At 47.6% G+C, this 18627-nt stretch overlaps 1 protein-coding gene across 1 annotated transcript in view; it reads left to right on the forward strand.

The window, feature by feature from the left end:
- Positions 1 to 1352: 1352 nt before the first annotated feature.
- Positions 1353 to 18627, forward strand: part of WASF2 (WASP family member 2) — a 33885-nt gene continuing 16610 nt past the window's right edge. Inside the window, exon 1 of the mRNA XM_066572786.1 lies at positions 1353 to 1462. The gene's annotated coding sequence lies outside the window, so the exon portion shown is untranslated. The remainder of the gene's footprint in view (positions 1463 to 18627) is intronic.

The raw sequence follows: 18627 nt of genomic DNA on the forward strand, positions 1-18627 counted from the left end.
CTTTAAACTGCACTTCCTGTTGTGCTATATGTTTCTTGGTGCAGCTCTATAAGGGCTGATGTCCACGGCTGTGTGTTGTACGGACGCAGGATATGCGGTGAATGGAGGCAATGGACTTCCATTGTTCCATGCACACGGCGCGTAGACACTGCGTAGATCCCAGCATGCTCTATTTCTCTGTACACACACACAGTGTGAGCCCTGTACACATGTATGGGCCATGTATGATACGCTGCCCATACGTAATACATTGTATATGGGTGGCATTTTCATACAGCGGGGAATTTAAGAACAAAAAAAATCCCACTGCACATGTGCATATGAATGATACACTGTCATGCACAGTGCCGCACAGCGAGTATGGCTGAAAATGCGTAAAACACTGCAGGGAAACCTGCAGTGTTTTACGTGTACAGCCATGGGCCCTAAACATGTGAAGGTACAATATTGGGGCTAACTTAAGCTGCCTGTCCACGGGTGTTGCGGTATCCCATGGCGGATCGGAGCCAGCAGACAGATCTCCACTGTCAGCCTATTTGAAAGGCTGACTGCGAAGAATCGCAGCATGCTGCGATTTGCTGGCTGCGAGCAGAGGATTGCAATGATTCTCCGCTCGTGGACAGGGCGGCTGCGCTCTGTGGAGAGTGTTCACTGCAGCCGGATTATCGCCGCATGGAACGCAATTCAAACCCGCCCGTGGACAGGCAGCCTATTTCAAAATATTACCCAAATAACAGCAGGAAACCGTCTTACAGGCTTGTGACACACTTCTAATCTATTTTAGACTCTTTTCGACAGTTTTTCAACACATCCAAAAAAGGGGCGTGACCTAAATTGCACCTTAAATTGTGGGAATTTGCTGAGAATTGTAGCACAATTTGTGGCACACTAAGCCAACTAATAGGGGGTCTAAACGTCTTTAAATGCGGCAGATTTATCATTCAGTGACACATCTGTGGCATTTTCAGACTCTGATAAGTTTGCACTGTGTGACTGTCATCCAGTATTAGTAAATAAGCCCCGCTGAGTGTGGCTGCAGAATACTCCCGGCACGGGGCAAGCACAGGAGAGCCGAGCTATACGTTACGTCATGCACGTCCTCCCCCACGGCGGCCATGTTGCCATAGTTCACCTCATACAGCTAACAACACACAGGGCTTCGGGAATATGGTTTCCTGCGGACAATTTCTGCTCCAGTTTCATCTACTGAATATCTACCCAGCACAGAATCAGTGAGCGCCAATCACTCTGGGAGAGGAAGCAGCAAGCAACCAATCAAAAGCATGACGGAAGTATTCTGAACCAATCGTAAGCAAAGAGCAAGCCGGCGCAGCCAATCCGCGGCATGGATAGATTTACCGTATCCAATGACAGTGCTCCCGAGGAGGGCTCTGGTGGGGCGGTGTCCAGGCTGCTTGTTTTGGTAGTTTCCCGGTGTGAGGAGCGGAGCCCCGGGGATCAGGTGAGGAGTAGTGGGAGGAAAGTGCCCAGGGCAGCAGGGGTAGAAGGGGCATCTTGTAGCGTGGCTGCTGTTGCCATAGGTTTATGCCGGAAGTATAATGAGGTCTTCAAAGTTGGCTCTTGTGCGGTAATAGTCAGTAACTACTGCAAGTAGTCCGTGAACTGTCTCCTCTCCTGGGACGGGCGAGCCCTTGTGCCCCTCACCGTCTCTGTAGAGGGGGACAGAAGTTTGGAGCAGTCAGCAAGTAGTTGTGAGGAAGTTCTCCCTGTGCCCCGGGACAACCTGCAGCACATGGAGGGACTAATGTCTGGCCAAGCGCGTCAGCTGACACTTCAACTGCTCCCCAAAACTTGTATGAAAAGACTTTGCCCCCCCCCCCCCCAAAAAAAAACAAAAAAACAAACCCTAATCCAGTCTTTTCTCTGCTCCTGCTGGGAAATGCATGTGTGGGTCACTCAGTGTTGTAGTGGTCTGTGTGATGAGCATATGGCAGCCAGTGCCCTGCGTATGACCATGTATCTCACGCATGCGCACTGGGACTTTGTCTCTTTTTAAAAAAAAAAAAAAAATCCATAAAAAAAAAAAATTACCATGTTTCACTGCGTGGTTACATATGTATCAACACCCATACACAATGAATTGCTATATGCTGCCCATAGAAAAGAATGGCGCTCTGCGTGATAAATGGTGGCATAGAGCATGCTGCTAACGTGAATGGATCAATGAAAGTCCATGTAGTTTCATTGACTCCATTCACCACGTGTCACGCGGCCGTACATCGCACGTTGTACATTCTGAAATCACGGTAGTGTGAGTGAACCCTAAAACTTTGAATTAGGAGTAGCACTTTATACTCTGATATCTTCAGCAGTTCCATTGAAAATAAATGGAGTTGCGCCTGAGCGACTATTAATTCTATTCAATACCGCCCTCACTGCGGGGGATGCAGGGAGGAATAATTAGATGGGACCGCCGTTCTCTGTGGGGATGCATCCCACAGATCTATCAGTTTTCACCTATATGCAGTGTTTCCCTAAAAGTTAGACCCTGTCATATTAATTTGTGCCCCAAAAGAGGCACTAGGTCTTATTTTTGGGGATGTCTTATGCTTACCTAGCAGGCTTGGTCCGCGTCCCTCCCACTGCTCTCTGGAGCTCCGTCAGGCTTCCTGCAGCCCTCGGCTGCGCACAGAAGATCACTTCGTGGTTACAGGATTTAAAAATCCTGTGCCCAAGAAGCAATGACTCTGATTGGTTCATGAGCGCTGCTCAGCCAATCATAGCCATCGTGTTGTGAAGGTAGGATGTATGCACTGGCTAAGCCGCAGCATTGATTGCCCAATTCATAAATCCCACCCCCACAACGCGATGGCAGTGATTGGCTGAGCAGCACTCGTAAACCAATCAATGCAGCGCTTGATGAATCAATTGGAGCTATTGCTTCCTGGAGGCGGGATTTCTGAACCCTGTAACCAGGAAGCGATCTTCTGTAGGCGGCTGAGGACTGCGGGAATCCTGCCGGAGCTCCGGAGAGCAGTGGATGGGACACGGACTGGGCCTACTAGGTAATGTATCACTTTTTTTTTACGTAACGCAGCTAGGGCTAATTTTCGGGGTGGGGCTGGTACTGATGTATCTTGTTTCCACCAGCAGTGTGGGTGGAGACCTAGTGATGGACTGTATCCACCCAGTGTACGCTCACAATCTGCTGATTGGTCGTAGCAGCGTGGGGACTGAGGTTTGGCTGGGATGGAGAGTTAGGGTTAGTTTCAGTGTTAGGCTTACATTATTAGCTGTACATGCTTCTATGTGAGAGTGGGGCCGCATTAACATGGAAGCATTTGCAGCAAATAATGTTAGCCTAACACTGAAACTAACCCTAACCCTCCTTCCAACACATCACTAAATCCCCACGCTGCTAGGACCTTGCTCCAGGCAGCCAAGTAGGGTCGCTGTTCGATGGAGCAGGGAGAAAAGTGACAGCGCCGACATGGTATTCCCCGGATTTGTAATTTTGTGTGGATACCAGTTGCGCTCAGGACACACTCCCAATGCCGATAATCAGTGTCCCTGCTAGCTGCCCCCACCCCCTTCATATTGTCCCCCCATCTGATGCGCCTGTGCTCGCGGTCCCGATGTCTCCCTGGCGATGTACTCCGGTCCTCTGCTGCGCTGTCACTCACCACCCCCGCTGCTCTCATGCGCTGACAGTCTCCGGGGACAGTGACAGCAGCAGGGTCCGGACTGCAGATGGGAGTTGACACCCGTCGGTGTCGGCCCAGTGACAGCAGCGGGGTCCGGACGAGAGATGCAAGCCGAGACCCAGAGATTGGCTGCATAGTTGAGGACCGCTGATCCTGCGGCCATCAGCCAATCAGCAGCAGTGGGTATCACCTGGCCCTCCCCTATATGTCAACCTGCCTCAGTCAAGTCTCCACCAGTACCAGTAGGGCTTATTTTCGGGGAAACGTGTGGTACTAGATAGTTGAAAAATTTAAGGGAAGGAAAAATTCTAGTCTCCAGAATATCCCTTTATTTTATCGGTACTTTCCGTTTATAGAGGAGTCAAGATTTTAGCTGAGGACCAGTTGAGAGACGGGCTATTTTAGTAATGGAGCTATGACAGTATGTAAAAATGAGGAGGGGAAGTTACCAGAAGAAAGGGAGAAGTTCAATATTGTATTGAGGTGACTATTGATAGCTGAAGAGAGAAACTAGAGACTCTTTGTTAAGAGTTCGAGAGACCTGGACCCCTTTCTTGAGCGACACAATATTATATGTTATTAATAACTTCAGAAGGGTTGGTGATTCGGGGATTATTCTGATTGCCAGGTTGAAGTCAGAAAGTAATTTTTCTTACATTTAAATGGGGGAAATTGGGTTCTACCTCAGTAGGGTTTTTTTTTTTTTGCCTTCCTCTGGATCAACATTGGGGGTAATAGGCTGAACTGGATGGAGATATGGGGTCACTAATGCGTGTAGTAGGGCAAAAAGAAGAGAGGCGCTTGAAGACAATGACTTCTGTCGTTGGGTCAAATACAGGCAGTGAACTAGAGGAGGCATTGGAGTGAATGGCTTCAGAGCTACTTGGGAGAATATTTGCCAATGTTGTCAATTGACTACTAAACCATCTCTAATATCTCCACCTACAAAATCTGAGTGTTTGGTCTGCTCTCCTCTAATTACCTGACCTCTTACAATCTGGTTTTTATACCATACAGAAACCTCTCTTACGAAAAGGTCAAATGATCTACTGACAGTTAAATCTAATGGTGACAACTATGTACAGATTCTTCTGCATCTATCTGTAGCAGCATGTCACCCTGTAGATGACCAACTCCTTGTTTTCCTCCCGCACCTCTGACTACTTGTTCCAGCTTATCATTGGCTGCCTTTACTACAGTCTTGAGATTGACATAAATTTTGGTTTTCACAAAGTTTGCTGCTTCAGTGTTTTTAGATGTTTTAGGTCGGCTTCACATCTGCATTGTAACTTCTGGCCGGAGGTCCCATTGCAGATCCATCTCAAGATACCGGAAGAAAAAGCACTGCACTTTTTCTAAAGTCCAAAAGTCGGGCAGCTGGGCGGAAACCAAACAGACCCCATTATAGCCAATGGGGTCTGTTCGGCACTGTTTGGTTCTGTCCTGAGACGGTGATGTTCGGCTGCTGGGATTCCTTTTTCCTGCTTGCCAAACAGCAGGAAAGTGAAACCCCAAGCACGGATGTGAAGCCACCCTTGGGCTGGGCTCACGCGAACGCTGCGATTTTTCTCACGGCGATGCCGTGTCGCCCGTGGGGTAGGGGGGCGCGTAAAGGACACTGATCTTTCCTGGTTCTCCTTCTATCTATCTGACCGCTCTTTCAGTGTCTCCTTTGCTTGCTTCACCTCCCTTCCTCTTTCCCTTACTGTTGGGGTCCCCCAGGGCTCAGTTCTCGGCCCCCTCCTCTTCTCCATCTACACAGCCCCTATTGGACAACCCATCCAGAGATTTGGCTTTCAATACCATCTCTATGCTGACGACACCCAGCTACACAGCTCTTACCGGGACATCTCTGCACCTTTCCTCCAAAACATCACCGACTGTCTGTCCGCTGTCTCTAACACTATGTCCTCTTTCTACCTAAAATTGAACCTATCATAAACTGACCTACTGGTGTTTCTGCCCTCTACTAACCGACCTCATCCTGACATCTACATCTTTGTGTGGCGCCACCATAACTCCCAGACAGCATGCCTGCTGCCTTGGGGTCATATTCAATTCCAATCTCTCCTTCACCCCCTTATATCCAATCTCTGGCCCGAACATGTCAGCTGCACCTCAAGAACATCAAAGAATCTGCCCTTTTTACACAAAAAAACTCTCGCTGTTGCCCTCATCCATTCTCGGCTCAATTATTGCGACTCGCTGCTGATTGGACTCCCCCGCGACAGGCTCTTCCCCTCTTGCAAAAGTGAAAGCGCGACAGTGTCGCAATTTAAATCCCACCTCTGGTGCACTCCTGTGTGAGGAGCCCTTAGGGTCCCTTGCTGGCACAATTTTGTTTTGATTCACGGTATACCCGCCGCGTAAATCTGCGGGTGTATACTGCATCGCTTGTGGGCATGAGCCCTCAGGCCTCATGTCCACGGGCACGCATGATGATGGATGTCAAAGGCAGTACAGGTAATGGGCGTCATGAAAGCAAATTTTTTGCAGCCAAGCGTCTGAAAATGGTTCAGGCAGGTAGTACCATCATTAGAAGCCCGCCTATCTTTGGATGGCGTACAATGAAATATTTGGATCTGCTTGTGCTTTTTGGGTGACCAGACAATCCTGTCTACTAGTGGTCTGCCAAGGACGTCGTAAGCCCGGTCATGCTGTATGTGGGCCCTCGTGCAACTGCTTGTCCCAATACCTCATAGCAGTCTGGTGAGAACAGATCAGATGGTGGGCAATTTGTTGATATGCCCATCCAGCTTCTCGCATTCCAATAATGCGCCCGTCTCACTCTAACGGGGCAAAATCACTTTGTGTCGTAAAGGCGTCTAGTGTTCAGCAAGCTCTACACACAAGTAACCTCTGAGAGCCTTTTTGTAGAATGAAGGTAGAACTAGTTTTAGGGGCTCAGGTGGCAAGACCATTCATGTAATCACGCCACAGCTCTAATCATTTGCATATCTGCCTGAGATGGAACTGCATGCCAAGTTTTACAGCAAGATGACAACCATTTGAGTGTATATTGACTGGAATGCAGAGTATTACAATAGCGGAGTCTGTAAATACTAACTGCTTCTGGATTTGACATTCCCGTGTAATGTTGCCTTCACACTGGCATGAAAATTGCGTGAGATTTGTGCATTGCAAGACGCACAAATATGAAACCCATTCTTTTGAATGGGTTCATTCCCATTAGCGATGCTTTTCTGCATGGCACCGCCATGCGATGCAATGCAGGGGGGAAAAATGCAGCATGTCTTAACTTTCTGCTAGATCGCCCATTGTTCTCAATAAGGGCTGGTGGCAGCAGGGCCGTCCATATTGAAAACAATGGGAGAACTCTGCGATCCTCTGCTGTGGCTGTGACAGCTGTGCTGGGAGATTCCCTCATCCCCGATTCCCTCATCCCCTCAGGGATGTGAGGTTGTTTTCACGTGAAAACACCTCGCATCCATGGGTTTTACATGGATGGCCAGTGTGAAGGAACCCCCATGGTCGTAGCGCTTTATGCCTCTCTCCCCATTTAGAATAAAGTGGTGCCTTGGGTAAAAGTTTAATTCGTTCCGTGACTGAGCTCTTAACCCAAAACACTTGTAAGTCAAATCAATTTTCCCCATTGAAATGAATGGAAAAGCCAATAATCTGTTCCGGATTGCGAAGCTCTCCCACTGATTTCAATGGGGATGGTGTTGCCCCATTGAGAGCAATAGGACGCCGGCACCCCTGCAGTGATTTTTGGGGTAGGGCTTTAAATATATCCCTAAATTATCCCTAGCTGTAGTTAATAAAAAAATATATATATACATACATACATACACTCACCTGTCTGCTGGGGCTCAGGCGCGTCTAGACGCCGCTTGTTCTCCCTGCACTGCTCTGAAGCTTTTCATCGGGTGGGGATTAAAAATGCAGGGAGAACAAGCGGTGGGTAGACACGCCTGAGCCCCGGCAGCGGCGGGAAGGTGAGTATGTATTTTTTTACTACAGCTAGGGATGATTTTCAGGGAAGGGCTTATATTTAAAGCGATTCCCCGAAAATCACTGCAGGGGTTGCTGGCAATCCATTGCTTTCAATGGGGCCACCGGCAGCAGCGGCAGTCCCTTTGAGAGCAAGGCTCTTAACCCAAGTTTTTGCTCTTAAATCAGAGCGAAAGTTCGGGAGAGAGCCTGCTCAAGTCAAAAAGTTTGTAAGCTGAGGCACTCTTAACCCAACTTATAACTGTACGTGTATAGTGACTATCATAGTTATTCAACCACCATTGCAAGTTAGCGGGGTTTTTTTGTTTGCCAAATTTACAGACTTTCAGCTGTCTCCATAAAAAAACAAGAATGATTTAAAAAAGCTCAACACAAGTAATATAACAAGTGGTTTTTCCAAATTCAACACAAAATGCCACTTTTTAATGACAACAGTTTCCTAATTATTCATCCCCATGAAGAAAATCCCATGGGCTGCGTTCACATCTGGCGGTTTTCTTCCGCATCTCATTTGAAAAAAAATAAAATATCCTTTTTTTTTTTTTTTTTAAAGTCTACAACTATATTGTTAAAACCCTCATGCACTTTCTAAAAAGCTTTTTTTCCATTGCAGCTGACAACACAAACTGAATGTGCGAACGCAGCCTTATGAGCGCATAAATAAAGGGCTTCAATAGCTGGATCAGACTTGCTTGAGATAAAACCCATCAAATACCTGTAGTGGCCCACTAATCTCCATTACACAATCCTTTGTATGTTCTCCAGTTCAGTTTTTTATTTCTGTGCACAGTTTTTTTGTACTCCCTTTCGCCTCCAGACTTCGGTGCAGCTTGTCACACTACAGCAGCTCTTTGCTCCATCTTATGGCCTCGAGGCAGCTAAACAGGGCAGCACACGTGTCTTTTTTTTGGGCTGTGGTCTGCAACCACTGGCAGGATCCTTTCTGAGCATGGATCACTTCTTTCTTGTTTTGGTCTCTTACCAGTCGCAATCTTCGGGCCTCCTGTCGTCCTCACTGCACCCACCGCAGTAAAGAGGAGATTGAAGGCAATGGCAGCCAAGCATGCATGCTGCTGCACTATTCAACTACACCGATTGACAAAAAAATAGTAGTGTGCCAAGAAGGAGTTGTTGGAGTCAAATTAAACGGTGTGGATGTACTGATGAGAGATATTATATTCTAGTAGAGTGATGGGGTAGGTTTGCTTGGGACTACTGCATTTCAAAGGGGGCTCTAGTACCCTGTTGAGCCGCCTCTAGCCTGGCTACATGATGAGATGCAGTTGAGCTCCATATGTTATCCTGCGGCACATTTGCCCACAGACATTACAACTGGATCTTTAGTTCCTGCACACACAAGCTGCTAAAGCTGGTGTCCCGTGTGATCCCACGAGTGCTCAGTCGGTGATAAACCGGGCAGGCCAAGGAAGGGTGGCAATCTGGTGGAGGCATTCCTGGGAAACCCTTGCTGTGTGTGGGTGAGCATTAAATTCCTGCTGGAAGCGGTAACACACGTGGCCACAGGATTTCCGGCACATATCACCGAGCTGTTAGTGACCCTCGATCAATACTAGGGGTGACCCATTGTCGTATGTAATGGCTCTCTCGATTATCACACTAGCAGTTGCAGTGGTGTGCTGCTCCACTGCAAAGGCAGATTATGGAGGTCTCATGATGAGCGCTTCAATCCTGATGCAACCGTTGTCCGTTTCCAAACAGAACCTGGATTTGTTGCTAAAGATGATACAACTCCAGCCCATAGAAGTCCAGGTGTCTCATTCATGACACCACTGCAAACGAAGGTGTTGGGGTTTGACAGGACATGCAATGAGCGCAGGGTCACATAAATGAGCCCAGCACCACACTGTCCAAAAGAAAATCTGTTGCCCATAGCAACCAATCACAGCGCAGCTGTCCTTTTACTTCAGCAGTATAGGAAATGGCAACCAATCACAGCGTAGCCTACATTTTACCTCAGCAGTATGAAAATGAAAGCTGAACTGTGATTAGTTGCTATTTACAACAAAAATTACAGGGGAAGTCGGTGAGTTTTTTATTCCGCCAGTATTTGTCGCCTGCTGTTGAAGAACGCTCATGCAAAATTTCACTCAAATTGGACCAGAACTGTGGATTTATATACGACACAAACAGACTGTGCGTTTTATATATAAGATTTACAAGTGCTGTCTGACAGTTCCTTATAGGTTCCTTGGAGGCAGCACGCCCTCGGCTTCCACTCCATTCAGGCTGTTCTTCACCATGGCTGTCTGTCTGAATGTTGAGACACCCTATGGGTTCTATTGTATCTTGTCACCACCAGAAGTAGTGGTGAAGACAAGATTGACAGGCCAGTGACGCCCCCTATTCGTGATTGGCTGCAGAGCTGGCTCCCTTGTAGGTCCTGGCAGGCCAGTAATCTTCTCCCGGACCTGATTTTTACCTCCTCACTGCTGCTGTCACTCTTCCTGTTGTCCGTGTATTTTCCCCGGCCGTGATGTTACCTCCCCGCTGCTGCTGTTACTGTTCCTTGCTTCCCGCTGTCCGTCTACCTTCTCTCCGGAGCCACAGCGGTGGCTGGAGATCCAGAGGCAGTGGTGGCAGGAGAGTGCAGTCGGGGATGACAGCGGCAAGCGTGGCAGCGCCACCGGCATCGGTGGTAGGACATCCAGAGGCAGCGGCGGCAGGAGAGGCACAGACATGTTTAATCCCCCAAGTTCTGTTCTGACACGGCACTTCGTCAGGGGCAACAGCAGCAAGCCTGGTAGCGGCGGTGGCAGCAGTAACACAGCCAGCGGCGGCAGTACTAACACAGCCAGCGGCGGCAGCAGTGAGGGAGCGAACGCACTGCCTCACTGCAGGAGGATTCCTCCAGTGCCGCCAGGATCACACAGTGAGCAGAGGTGGTGGCTACCAGTTGGGCAGGGGAGATAAAGGGGATGGCTGCTCCAGAAACGCATTAATGCAGTGTGTGTTTTGATATTTGCAAGACCTGGAGGGTTAGGTTTAGTGTTAATTTTCCTGTTAGGCTTAGATTATTAACTCTGTAAGCCTAACAGGAAAACTAACCCTAACCCTCCAGGCCTATCAATACTGACGCTGCTGCTAGGACCCTACAGAAGTCAGCCTATCGGGAGCTAGGGTGTGACAGGGGCGTTTCTCCATCCAAGCCCTGTCAAACCCCTAGCTTCCGGGGGTGACAAGGTACAATAGTACCTGCCCGATGATTGGGCTTTCATCATCGATCCTGTTAATAGATGGTAAAAGTCGATTATGGGAATATGGTATTAAACATGTTTTTCTCTTAAGGGTATGGTCCCATCATGCAGTAACCACATGCGGCTGAAATCTCACCTACTTGTACTGGCAAATGATTTTGTCAATGAAAAGGCATAATGAACGTCAGTCTGCAGCTATTGACTGCTGCGGACTGGCATGGTTTGGGCCACATGCGGTTTCCTACGTTATGTCGCGAAGACTTCTAAATACATCAATAGTTAAAAGCTTATTATTTTTGGACAGTATATTTTATATGTAATACGTAAACTTGCATGTCAGACGTGAAAAGGCCACCCTTCTGGTGTACACCTGTACAGATCTCCACCAGAATACCCACTATAATATAATTGACACACACTCTTCACACTACAGTTTTATCTAATTTACAGAGAAACCTAGGATCATGCAGTCTGAGGCTTCCCTCACACGGGTGTTTTTGTACAGCGTTTAGCGCTGTGCTAAACGCTGTACAAGGCGCTCATTCATTTCAATGGGGCTGCTCACACAAGGCTGCAAACGCTGTGTTTCCAACGCTGCGTTTTGAAAGCGTTGCATGTTCCATTCTTTGCCATTTTCAGCTGTGTGTCTCCCATTGAAGTGAATGGGCTGCGGTTGCAGCACTGCTGATAACGCGGTACAACTTTGTACTGCGTTATTATAGCGTTAAACACAGGTTGCTATGCCAGCAAAAAATTTCCAGCTTCCTTGCATTCAGCTGTGCTGGTTACGCAGCCAAAATGCTGTCAAAACACATGCCAACGCTGCTGATAACGCAGTAAATGCAGTGTTTTTGCAAACGCCTATGTGAGGGAGGCCTTACAGTGGCAAGTCTGTGATTTGCATGCAAGATTCTTAGGTTCTTGAGCACAACTGGCAGTGGACAGGACATGAACACTCGCCTGAGTGGTTTCTAAGCTGTTTGGATCCCGCATACAGTATGTGCTATTATCGTCCATAACAAAATATGGATGAAAATAGGACATTCTGCGATTTAACTCACACAGACCATCGGTGAGTGTGACAGATCGCTCCACTAACTAGCCTGATAGGCTGGAATAGGTCCTTGTGCGGACTGTGAAATACACGGGCTAAATATACGGCTCTGTGGTTGAGTCCCATGGAACTGAAAAGTACAGTAGCAAAAACAGCCCCCCCCCCCATACAGTGATATTTTGTGGGGGGGTTGGTGGGGAAATGCTGTGGGTTTGCAGCACCTTTTATACTTTGCTGTGTGAAATCTGCAATAACCAGTTGACATGCTGTGGATTTAAAATCCACATGTCAGTTCTGTTGCAGATTTTGTTCTTGCACAGCTTGGATGAGTTAAAATCTCTTAGAAATTGTACTGTAAACTGTCTGTGTTGAAATTCTGCACCGAAACTCCCCAGCCTTTATGTCATGGGGAAACGTGCCTCCAGGGTGCCTTCCCATGTGGCCATAATTTCACCATATATTTTTAAATACCGGTATATTTATTGGCATCAAGGTTTGCTTTTCTCAGTGTTTTTTTTTTTCGTTGTCATGTTTCACCTGCAAAAACCCATGCAAATTCGCTTTAAAATCACAGGCAGTTTTGCCAAGCATCAAACTATAGATATAAATTGGCTTTTAACATGGATTTTGTTGCAGAACTCACCCTTCATTAAGAGGTGGAATCTGAAACATGTCTGGTGGTAGAATTGACTTGTGATGGATTTAAAATCTGGACCACATGGCAATTCCAGCACTGGTTTTGTATGGATTTTTTGCACAGCATGTGGACAAGAGTTTGAACATTTTGTCCACTTAGCTGCTACTGTAAATGCCGCTTTGCATGGAAAATCCGTCTGTGTGGACATAGCTTTAGGCCCAATGTCCACGGGCAAATTTGATTCGCAGAATTCGCACGGGGCACCCACAAATCAAGCCACCCATAGAGAAGCATGGGCGTCCGTAAATGGATTAAAGGCACGCGGATTTGATTTGTGGACCTTTTGGTCCAGAAAACAAATTGCAGCATGCTCCATTTTTCTGCGGCTCCCGCAGTAACAGCTTGCATTGAAGTCAATGGAAGCCGTCCAATCCGCAGCACACCCACAGCTGACCTTGCGGACGTGCTGCAGATCCGCAGAAAAGAAAACAAACAAATTGTACTGCACGTGTCCGGCGAGCCGTGAGGACCCCTCACCTGATGTCTCCTACTTGGATCCGCGAGAGCAGGGGGAGGATGTGTCCGGCAGCACACACTGACGTCACAGTGTGCACCTGGGATCAGCGCCGAGCAGAGGAGGAGAGGGTAAGTATACGGGTCGCAGGAGGGCACTATTACTCCTGGTGGCCGCTGTGGGTTGTCGCTATTACCACCGCGGGGCCGCTGGGGGATGTCGCTATTACCACTGGGGGATGTCGCTATTACCACCGGGGGGTCGCTATTACCACCGGGGGATGTCGCTATTACCACCGGGGGATGTCGCTATTACCACCGGGGGGCCGCTGGGGGATGTCGCTATTACCACCGGGGGGTCGCTATTACCGATGATGGATGTCACTGTTGCCGCTGTCGGGGATGTTACTGTTGCTGCTGGGGGCCGCTGTAGGGGATGTCCCTGTTGCCAGTGGTATGTTTACACGTGGCAGAAATGCTGCAGAATGTCCCCAGCGGAAATTTCCGTGGCAAATTCTGCAGCATTTCCACATCCAAAAAGCAGTCAAAATCTCCATGCAGCCTATTTTAAAGTGGCCCTGTCCTTTTATTTTGGTAAAATCATACGTTATAAGCCCCGCCCCCTGACGTGTCGGCACTTTGCGATAAACAGTTGAGTTTTGGGTTGCAGTTTGGGCACTCGGTCTCTAAAAGGTTTGCCATCACTGCCTTGGGGTATATTCACTTGATGCGTTTAAGGCCGCCTGCACAGGGTAGATTTTGCATTGTGGAATCCAGAGCGGGCGTCAGCGTCTGGATTCCGCAGCAAGTACCGCCCATGGCATGCAATTGAAAAGCGCTTTTTCCTGCACACAAGCAAAAAAACAATTGCAATTTTTCCGCTCGCTGAAGAAAATTCGCGGAATGCTCCAATTTGCACGTATTCCACACGGCCAGCTTCCATTGAAGTCAATGGAAGCTGTCTGATCTACGGCCGGCATCATCGTCTACAGCCTGGATGACTTGGGAAAAGCAGGAGTTTAAAAAGAAAAATCTGTATTTTGCATGACCGATGATTCGCCGTGCGAACCGTCCCCAGTACAAATGGAATAAAAAGAAGCAAAGTACGTGCGGACGCCACTGATGACCGGGCCAGATTTCGCTTGTGGAATCCGAATGCCCCCGTGCAGGCGGCTTTAGTAGACTGTGAAAACTTCATGCATTATTGCTGCGGTTTGCCATGGGAAAACATGGTTGCCACTGCTAAGATGCATGCAGGTTTTGGGGTGCGGCTTCTCCAGATGCTGTGAGTACAGCCATTTGTGACACCGCAGGTATTCCTCATTTGACGTTTCTTCGTACTTGCAGCTGCCATTCTGTCCACAGCCTGCGCTTGTGGAAGAAGAGCGGTCTGTGCGTAGCAGCATTTGCAGTGTCACGGGGACTAGTGTTGAAGGGGTTACAGCTGCAGTATCTGGCTGAAGGCTCCGAGCTGTAACCAATGAGATGTGGAGAAGGGGTGTGCCAGCCTTTCACACCTGGATCTCTTGGCAGCTTTCTGTCTCTCTGTTAATCCCTCTAGGGCCTTCAGCCTCCGCCTGCATGATCAGGCCAGTGCTGGCCTCTGAAGTGGGGGGATATTGGGTCTCCTCCCACAGACAAGAGCCGGATACCAAGATTAGACGTAGCCATAAAAATCCTATATACCCACATATAGTATATACTATTGTGTGTGACAGTCACTCGCTGACACTGCTACAAGCTGTTAGGTCCATAGATTTGGATATGCCCTTCTGCTGTGCATGCAGTGCTGAGCATTTCCCCGTGTCTGTCCATGTATGAGGTGATTGCAGCCCACCCTAGGCATGCCCACAGCCTGTGATCCAGCTGAGCAGCTTGGAAAGTAGAATTCAAGTTTGTGTACATATATGGTAAAATCTCACCGCGGTCGAGGGCTGTCGGATCTCTGCTCAATACTGGAACAAATGCATGTACAATCCGTTTTTACAGCTTAAGGCAAAGTAACCGTTTTCAATACGCACTTTAAAAAGCCTCAAAACTTTCTGTAAATAGAAATGCAGTGTCTTAAATGAGCCTATGTACTGTATACGGAGTATACAGCCAATGGATGCTTAGTACATAGCAACTAGTATGACTAGTGTGTGCATTTGACATGCTTAGTGAATAATAGGCAAGAACCTGCCAACAAATCCCCCCCCCCCCCCCCCCCAATCCTGTAAAAAAAAAAGCAAAAAAAGCTTGTTGATTTATGCTAAGCTAATGCAATAATAAGCTGAATGTTTGTTTCCCATCAGTCCCTAGTTTATAGGACAGGATAGACATTTTCCTTGCTCATTTCTAAAGCACAGGTTGTCGTGTACACAGCCGATTAGTAAGTCTTGTGGCTAACAGTGCATGCTGGGAATTGCTAATTAAGGATGTCCGGCAGAGACTCAACTCTCCTCCCGCCTCTCTGGCAAAGCATTACATCCTGTCTATCTGCAGAGCCATCCAGAACATTCTGCTCTGCTCCCCTCTCCCTGCTACCTCTGATGTGAACACAGGTGCAGCGGATCAGTACAACCGTTCTGCAGAAGGGCGCAGATTACTGAGACTTTACAAACTGGATCATGTTGGAATGTGCACTGGGGTGTAAACACAGGATTTGGTACCAATATTCCCCTCCGGATGGCTATAGTGTTTGCATTGTCTATATATTAAATCGGTCTTCTGTTAAGCGCTCAGTGTGATTTACAGAGCCACTATTGTTTACAGGTGTCGGCCCTCACTGCATTCTGGGGAAGAACAGGCCTTATTGATATTCACTATAAGGACATGGTCGTGATGATCCCATCTGACCTACATTAAAATGACTCCCATTTTAAGGATAAGCAGATTAATTTCCATGAATGTTCCTCTCTTAAATAACATCACTCTTATATTTAAGGCCTTGTTCTCACAGTGCGCTTTCAATTCCCCCCTCTTTTGTTTTGCCTGGCATTGGGAAGTTAAAAAAAAAAATCCTTAAAATATACCCCCAGTCATCTATAAACCTGTAAGGATTTGTGGGATGTACAGATGTGCAAGCGTTAATGTGGCACATATATGTTAAGGATGTTGTCCGGGTGTGGTATTATCTTTATAAATGGGACCAAATCTGTTAAAGCACTAACAGCAGCGGTCCTCTTCTCTCCCCTCTCCTCAGACTTCTACAGGTAGCATGAGCCATTGCTGACCTTCACTTCCCGTTATCCCTCATATTGGGTCTATTGGAGGCGGACTTGATGATAAGCAATGGACCGCAAATTAGATGCAAGGGAAGCCCCTAGTGGTTGGCACGTTTTTTAGCACAAAAATGTAATTTTAGGTAAACCATGCTCCTTTTTCTTAATGTGATAGCCAGTGTGATAACTAGCAAAGTTGTGTGAAACATCAGTGTCCATTTGAAGGGGTTGTCCCGCGGCAGCAAGTGGGGTTATACACTTCTGTATGGCCATATTAATGCACTTTGTAATGTACATCGTGCATTAAATATGAGCCATACAGAAGTTATTCACTTACCTGCTCCGTTGCTAGCGTCCTCGTCTCCATGGTGCCGTATAATTTCAGCGTCTAATCGCCCGATTAGACGCGCTTGCGCAGATGGGTCTTTTCCGCTCGGCAGCAGCGGCGTTCTGGCTCCGCCCCCTTCTACGCGTCATTGCGTAGCTCGTGTGCCGATTCCAGCCTCCTGATTGGCTGGAATCGGCACGTGTGACGGGGCGGAGCTACGCGATGACGCGTACAAGGGGGCGGAGCCAGAACGCCGCTGCTGCCGAGCCGAAGGTAAAAGACCCATCTGCGCAAGCACGTCTAATCGGGCGATTAGACGCTGAAATTAGACGGCACCATGGCGACGGGGACGCTAGCAACGAGCAGGTAAGTGAATAACTTCTGTATGGCTCATAATTAATGCACAATTTATATTACAAAGTGCATTAATATGGCCATACAGAAGTGCTTAACCCCACTTGCTATCGCGGGACAACCCCTTTAAGCACTTATGCCCTTTTTACACGGACAGTCCTCGTGTACCTGAGCGAAGGAGCTAGTGACGCCATCGGGCAGCGTGTTTAGACTGCAGCATTCTTGTTGGGTCGTGCGGTCCTCATTCACTTATCACTTATCGGTGTTCTAACTGCCCGAAAACGTGGACGAGCCGGCGCTGCTTGTTATGTCTGCTAAAATGGAATGAGAACGTCATGATTCCCGTTCAGTCGCTGGCTGCGTTTAAATGCAATTTTGCTCAATTGAACAATTTTCTGAACAATCATTGTTTAGTCTAAACGTTACTTGTACATATCAGTCCAGTTTACAGGTATCCTCCACTGTGAGCATGGCCATTACTAGAAGTGTAACCCATGCTACATTATGTCTGTAGTCCTATGGAAAGATCGGTCAGACCCCACACTGCAGTTTTATTTCTAATTAGAGGTACTCCTTTTTAGAAGGACCACATTTCGGGTTAATTGGCTTGCAGTAACACGAGTCTGCTTGTCAGTGTACGTACTTCTAATGTGAACCCCACCGAGGGCAGGGATTGTGGAATATGCTAGTGTGCTATATAACTGGAGAATTCTAATCCCCAAACCTAATGTGTGAATCCACAAGTTTGTGCAGAATGTTTGTTACCAAGGAGATCTCAGGCTAATCACTGAGAGTCCATTTGTACAAGTGCGTGCTACTGCCTGCTACAGCTTCATCAGACGATGGTTTTTTCTTTTCAACATCTCTGACGTCAATTGAGCTGCATTTTAAAGAATGTTGGATTTAGTCTTTCTGGGATACATCCTGTATACATCAATGCTTTGTAGCACACGTGTCAAACACAAGGCCCATGGGCCGAATCGATCCGCCGCCTCATTTTATGTGGCCTGCCAGCTGTGCATTAAACCTTTAAAGGATTATCCAGGCAGCACCCGCCAGGATGCACCAGAGCAGAAGCCGCTGCTCCGACCCCTGTGTGTTGGCCAGTGCTTGTAATTGCAGGCACACTCTCATTCAAATCAGTGCCACTATTTGGGGTCACTATTACTACTGCGGACACTGGGGGTCACTACCAGGGCTTGTTTACACAGGCGTAAGCACAGTTTGGTTGTAAATATATGCTGCATATTTACGCGACCATCAAGGTTTCCAATGAAGCAATGGGAAACACTTGCCGATCCTCTGATGCTACTTTACTACAGTGATAGGAGGCGTTTTTGACGTAAGCGCATCGCAGTGAAAACACACATTGGTGAGCGTGATGTCTGGCCAAGTTTCACATCCCCATATGGCGCTCACCCTTGTGTAGGTAGTGTAAGGCTGATGTGGCACACCCCTGCTTTATAGGGTGAAGTATTAAAAAAAAAGCAGCATTTTCAAAAAGGATATGTTAACCTTTAACCTAGGACATATAAGTACTTTATGCTCAGATGTTTGGATGCAGATGACAAACTCCTTTTAACTTTACTGATGTATCTTCATGTCTAGACTATCAGAGGATGTAAGTCAAAGATTGTACACATGATGACTAAGGTTATTAATGAATCATTAAATAACTTGCCT

The sequence above is a fragment of the Eleutherodactylus coqui genome, chromosome 1, assembly GCF_035609145.1.
Source record: "Eleutherodactylus coqui strain aEleCoq1 chromosome 1, aEleCoq1.hap1, whole genome shotgun sequence".
NCBI classification, from domain to species: domain Eukaryota; kingdom Metazoa; phylum Chordata; class Amphibia; order Anura; family Eleutherodactylidae; genus Eleutherodactylus; species Eleutherodactylus coqui.